This window comes from Saccostrea echinata, unplaced genomic scaffold (assembly GCF_033153115.1).
Source record: "Saccostrea echinata isolate AGI-Se365-2 ecotype Australia unplaced genomic scaffold, CSIRO_AGI_Sech_v1 ptg000003l, whole genome shotgun sequence".
Taxonomy (NCBI): Eukaryota; Metazoa; Mollusca; class Bivalvia; order Ostreida; family Ostreidae; genus Saccostrea; species Saccostrea echinata.
The window spans coordinates 8,548,368-8,555,160 of record NW_026889752.1 but is presented as its reverse complement, the minus strand read 5'-3'; the positions used below and the strand labels follow the sequence as shown (position 1 = coordinate 8,555,160).

At 32.7% G+C, this 6,793-nt stretch overlaps 1 long non-coding RNA gene across 1 annotated transcript; it reads left to right on the top strand.

Annotated features, from left to right (window-relative positions):
* Positions 1–5,944: 5,944 nt before the first annotated feature.
* Positions 5,945–6,590, top strand: LOC133178840 (uncharacterized). The gene is made up of 3 exons (XR_009720051.1): positions 5,945–6,070; positions 6,356–6,403; positions 6,486–6,590. It is a non-coding gene; the product is annotated as an uncharacterized LOC133178840 (long non-coding RNA).
* Positions 6,591–6,793: the final 203 nt, after the last annotated feature.

Below are 6,793 nucleotides of genomic sequence, written 5' to 3'. Positions count from 1 at the left end.
TTTAAAGTTTAAGACGATGACAAAAATGGGTAAATTGTGTTCAGTTATTGGCTCAGGTTAGCTAAAAATTGAAAAGTTTATAAAGGAAGTAAGGCAGACGAACACTGGGCACCCTTCGATCAGAAAAGTTCAAGTGATTGAACACCGATATCTAGAATACCATAGATATGTTGAAGTGATTTTGGGAGCCCATCCCCTTATTCTTTAAGAATTTTACCCTGGATATCTCAAATCCTCGGATATCTCAAAGTTTATTCTCGTTCTCATTTAATTCAAGATAATGAGGTTTGACTGTAGTTGTATATATGCCAAAATAGCTCTTCCTAAATTAAACCGTAAAATTACACATATTACAAGTTCTTAATGAATTAATTTAAGGCCTAATGTGTCCATAATCCTAGATGGACTTTTATCCTTGTGTGGCTGTTTAAATTTTACTATGCTGCTTATTCTGCATGTTCTGTTTCATCTCCCAACATGTTCTTCTGGCACATCATGGGCATGCTAGGTATCAAATTTCACATTCAGCTTTCAGATGACAGTCACACTTATCTAAAAGGAATTTGAAATTTCTCATTTAAGTTAAAATAAAAGAAATTGACATTGTGCAACATATAAATGATAAACCATCATTTTGAGTACAAAGATACTGTCACATTTTCTGTGCATTATTTGGTAAAGTACTGTTTTTTTTTTTTACATGCAGTCACTTGAGGATGTAATAAAAATAAAATAAAAAGATGAATGTAAAATATTTTTTCATGATTTCACATAAAGAAATGCACAAATAATGTAACTTGCAGTACATGTATAAAATTTATTAATGATGGCAATGGTTAATAGACTAATTGGTTAGAAAGATGGTAACCTGTTATGATTTTCATATATATTTTTCAGATATGACTGTCAAAACAAGTCCCATTTATCTAGTCATTATAATCCAATTATTAATCAGAAGTTAACAAATTAACCCCCGTGATAAAAAAAGTGACCTATATTTTCTGTTTCAATTGATGAGTTTAAAACAACAACTAATTTTCTACTAAGCAATGGTTTACAGATATTTAATCTAGTTCGTTACCTGTCATGGTAGCTTAATTAGTGGTAAGGTGTTTAATTTGTGATGTGGAAGTACCGGGTTTGATTCTCGTTTACTGCATCAAACCTAAGACATAAACATAGATAGTGACTGTTCCTTCACCAAACATCCAGTATTAGAAGTCAAAGTTACAGGTTTTTCAGATTAGAAGAACTGAGGCCCCATATCACAGTAGATGTTGGCACGATAAAGAACCCTCACTGTTCAATGGCCTGAGTGTCAAGTTAGGTCTAAATGTGAAGCCCTTCATGGTATGTGGTGATGTCTCTACATCAGTGAAATATTCTTGATTGGATGTAAAACAGCAAACAATCATTTTTTTTTTTCATTATTCCTATCTAGATTGTAACACAAGTTCTGATTGGTTAGCAGGCCAGGTGTAAATTTCTGTACACCTGGCTCCAGCTTGGGTAAATAATGTGACGTCATAATGTATTATTTCTCCAGCACAAAAGCAAATAACATGACGTCACAATCATGACAATGCAGCGTAGCCCAAAGTAAATCTCATCGATAATTTGAAACACCATTGATAAGACTTGGGTTTACAAAGAATTTATTCGTTACATAGGAAATAATTAGTTATTCAGGTCCAATCAAGGTTGTATGGGGTGTACGGCCTTCGGGTGTATGGTATAAAACCCGGGGTGAAATCCCCGTACACCCTTGATTGAACCTAGATAATATTAGTTATCCAGCTCCAGTCAAGGGTGTATGGGGATTTACCCCGGGTTTTATTCCAGACACCCTGAGGCCGAAGGCCGAAGGGTGTTTGGAATACAACCTGGGGTAAATCCCCGTACACCTCTGATTGGACCTGGATACTTCGGCCTCAGGGTGTCTGAGTAAAACCCAGGGTAAATCCCCATACACCATGATAAACCCTTGATTAGACCTGGGTAACAAATTTATTTCCTATGTACCCAAATAAATTCTTTGTAAACAAGTCCAATCAACTGTGTTTCATGCTATCGTTAAGATTTACTACGTCCTACAATGCATCATGACGTCATGTTTGCTTTTTATCATAGAGAAATTATGCGTTGTGATGTCAAATTTCTTACCCCCGGCTCAAGTTGGGTGTACAGAAATTTACACCAGACTTTGTAACCAATCAAAGCTCGTGTTACAAGCGACATAGGAAATAACTAATATTACAGCTTTTAGTTTATTAGCGAAAGTAAAGAATTCTGATTATTATCATTGTTTACAAATTGTTTTATACATGTAAGAAAATGAACTGAAAAAAAAAATAATAACGAAATTTCTAACCTGTCACCTGTTACTTGGTGAGAAAAATTTCGGACTAACCCGAGTTTCAAAAATTTATCCAACTCCCATCCCTAAAATTTATTTCAAAATTTCATATAAAACATTTCCCATTTTTTCCTGTTTATATATACATTGTACACTGATCATGAAATATACCTGAGAAATTTAATTAAGCTGCATGACTTTTTACATGTGTTAAAGAATATCAAATTCTGACATATGGCAATATTTAAAGTATTATGGATAGTGTATTGTTGAACCTATGCCTTTTTGTTTTCAAGAATAAAATGGCATAGTTGCTAAGAGTATTTTCTCATTTTGTTCTAGAGTTGTGAAATAAGGAGCTGATCCTCACTGCGCAAGGTTTGACACTTACATTAGTCCGTTAGTTTCAGGCTAATACATTTTCATTCTGACTAATAAAACTTATGGCTATAATTAGTCCAAATGGACATAACCCTTTATACTTCCAGTTCATGGGTTCAAATCCACTGAGTGACAAATTAAGACACAGATCCTAGCTATGGATAAAACCATATAAAACCAGGTCTCGTGTTTCAGTAGATGATGGCATAGGTGCTAGGAAGAGTGAAACCGCGAGTGAAGATTTAAAGAAAACAAACAACTAAAAATAAATTTGGATACCTAATTAGTTAACTTAATTCAATGTAGATCTACTGCTTGCGCAGGGATAAGAGCGAATGCTCTAGAGTCACCGAGTAAGGACTTGATCCTTATGTCTCAGGTTCGAATGCCACTGGACGTGGAGACAGGTCCTTTGGATGAGACCGTATAAACCAAGGTCCTGTGTCGCGGTAGGTGCTGGCACGGAAAAGATCCCTCACTGCTCAATGGCCCTGAGTGCCGAGCATAGGTTAAAACCTGCAGCTCTCCACCGGCAAGCGGCGGTGTCTCCATATGAGTGAAAAATTCTTGAGAGGGACGTTAAACAACTAACAAACAAATTATTCAATGTAGTTTACACATATCATAATAATTATCATGATTATGGCATTCGCTGTTTACAAGCTGGTATAACCGACTTCACACCGAATTTCATACAAACTATTAAATCATTCTCAAATAGTTACGACATCAGCGATTATAGCTATATTTAGAGTATTCACTGCCATGACTGTAAAATTTACACAGCCCATGAAAACTATCCATTAACAAACCTACAAGTTTTTGTTTTTCATTTGGGTCTGCCATGTACTACCCAACATACGGTTGCATTGTGCTCAAAATAAATTTCATAACTACACTCCACAAGGAAAACGAAGTTTGATATTCTATGTAATATACACTATTTTTTTCTTAATCTTATCACCATGATCACTGCAGCTGAACCGTACCATTTGAATTTTACAACTTAAAATCAATTATTTCAAATTCTTTGTGAAATAAAATCTAATAAAGTATTAATAAGCATGACAAGCTATTGTAGTAAAAGTTTGATAATATCATCAAAGTGTTTACAGTTTGAGTCTGTACTATAAAATAGATAACATCAGCTGATCAGTGTATACATGTATGTCATGTGCGTGCTGGCATTTATCAATCTGTGCATATTCCAAATAATATAATTACATAAAAAAGTTTTACCTTAATTCTTTTGAATCGTTCATACTTCACAGGAATGACATAGACAATATAACACATCACTAATAACTCTTTTCTTACTCGCTACACAAATAGAATTTCCTCGCAATCGCACACAAGATCTTCAGTTTAAAAACTCAGAATAAATCCCTTACACTAATGCTCCATATACGTGTTCAGAAATGTTAATCTGCACATAAGCCTAGCTGCGGATCGAATATAATGCATGCCTACATACGCAATCAATGTCAAACATACAGTGCGAATATTTTTGGTTCTTTGACAAATGCCGCCATGCTGGTCCCCTACCCACAATGCCGTTGAATGTTTACATCCAGTGCGATGGAACCAAAACATTTGCGATATTGTAACTTAGGAATTAGATAGGTGTTTAAAGTGACAAATATATAGGCACATTTCAGTACCAGCATGACAGAAAGCCGTCATATAGTAATAATTGTATACATTTAGGTCCTGATAAGGCATGTACGCGTTGATCTATTTTCAGTTTGTAGACAACTTGTTCTTATATTTACATGAAATTCATTTCGTAAAAAAGGCTTTAAATAAAGCATGATTTTTTTCTTTTTATGGCAAATAAAAAGATTTAGTATTCTAGTACGAATAGTATGAAATAAAAATTTTGTAGCAAATGTCAACATTTTAAGCTATTTCAAAAAAGACATTTATGACGTACTGACCCCTAAATATAGGGGCCAGCCCCTTTTTCTTGATTTCATCTGAAAGCCCTTGTTATTTCACACAACTTTTCTTCTATATGTCTTGGCAAAATATTTTTAGTTTAAAAGTTATTAAACAAAAAGCAACAAAATTTAATAAAAAAAATTCTGAAAATTTGCCATCAAATAATATAAAAATTTGAAAAGTTTAGCCAATATTTTAAACATCTTACACAACTACAATACGTTAGCTACATTTTCTTAAAATTTTCATACAACTATCTTATGTAGTTCCCAAGATCTCAGTCGGACATAGCCTCCAAATAATAATTAAAGGGCAATAACTCATAAATAAAGGCGTAAATAGAATTAAAAAAAAAATAAATTAAAAAAAAAAAAAAAAACAAAACAAAAAAAAAAAAAAAAAAACAAAAAAAACAAAAAAAAAAAAAACCAAAAAAAAAAAAAAAAAAAAACAAAAACAAAAACAAAAACAAAAAAAAAAAAAAAAAAAAAAAAAAACGTTTATAGGCCTTAACATAATGTTTCTTTCCTAAAAGTTTCATAAAAAAATCAGGCGAAAAATCTCAAAGAAATCAGCTGACAAAAACTTGCGGAAAAAAAAATAAGAAGAAGAAACAGTAGAATAACAGAAGGGTCTTCCGAAGCGGAAGCTCGGAAGACCCTAATAAGAAACAGTAGAATCACTATAGGTATTCCGTTGAAAACGGAAGACCTAATAATAATAATAAAAAAACAGTAGAATCACTATAGGTCTTCCGTTGAAAACGGAAGACCTAATAATAATAATAAAAAAACAGTAGAATCACTATAGGTCTTCCGTTGAAAACGGAAGACCTAATAAGAAACAGTAGAATCACTATAGGTCTTCCGTTGATAACGGAAGACCTAATAAGAAACAGTAGAATCACTATAAGGTCTTCCGTGAAGACGAAAGACCTTAATAATAAATAAGGAAATTCTAGAGAATTTTTATATATTTTTGCCGTTAATTTGATTCTTGTCCAAGATGCTTCATAGATAATATTTTACCTAAATACCTTTTTACCTCGATAAAAAAATGCATATTTATTACCTGAACAAAAGTGTGCTTGATAAAAGTTTTATAAAAAGGTTGTAAGTAATATTTCAATTGATTGTACGGTCATCGGCGCCTAATGTGTTTCACGAATGTAACTTTTTAATAAAAAAAAATTAATGTAAAGCATTATTTTTATGACTAGAAATCCGTGTATTGAAAACCATTATGCATTGTTTGATGTAGATGAGGTCTCTGATGTTGTTGGTTCTTCTTTTTCTTCTTCACTGTTTGGTCCAAAATGGAGAAAGCAAAGTTGCAAAAGAAACGAAAAGTTGTTCTTGTGGGTCGTTGGGATGTCCTTGTGATAGGGATTTGGTGAGTAATGATCTTATCATTTAGAATAAGAGATGTAAGTTAATAGTTTATGATGAAAACTCGAAGAACGTAAAGAAACTTTCATCGAAATATCAAACATGCCATACTTAAACCCGCGTGTAGTTAAAGAAAGGATCAGATGATGAATTTCTATTAGTCATGCTGTTTGATAAAAATGTACCCACAAATTATCCCAAACATTGAAACTCCATTGCTTACTAATTACATAATACCATTCATCAACAACAGTAATTATGATTTATCTTTTATATTTTAATATTTTAGCCTGTTGATGAGCTCAAAGATTCGGCTCTCATGCAGCATTATAAGAGGGTACGTAAAAGTCAAGTTGATGAATAAAAAGTAGAAGCTTAATTATATATTTTAAATACCCTTTTATTTTTTCTTTGCATAGATGAGGGAATTCGTGGATGAGACAGCAGAAGAATAAGACGCAATCCTGGAGTTGAAAGAAAAATGTAATTCTAAATTTCATCAATAAAACTGCATTTTTAAGCAATTTAAACTGTACACTTGTACAAAAAAAATCGCTCTATGTTGCCCTTTAAGACGTTTAAACTTTATGGAGAAGAGATAAATATATATATACATATATATAATTTTGAAAAGTAGTCTGTTTTATACCAGTGGTTAGAGCTAGAACCTATTAATATGTGTGTATAAAACAGTCTGTCGCAGGCGACTAATAAAGATTAATATGAG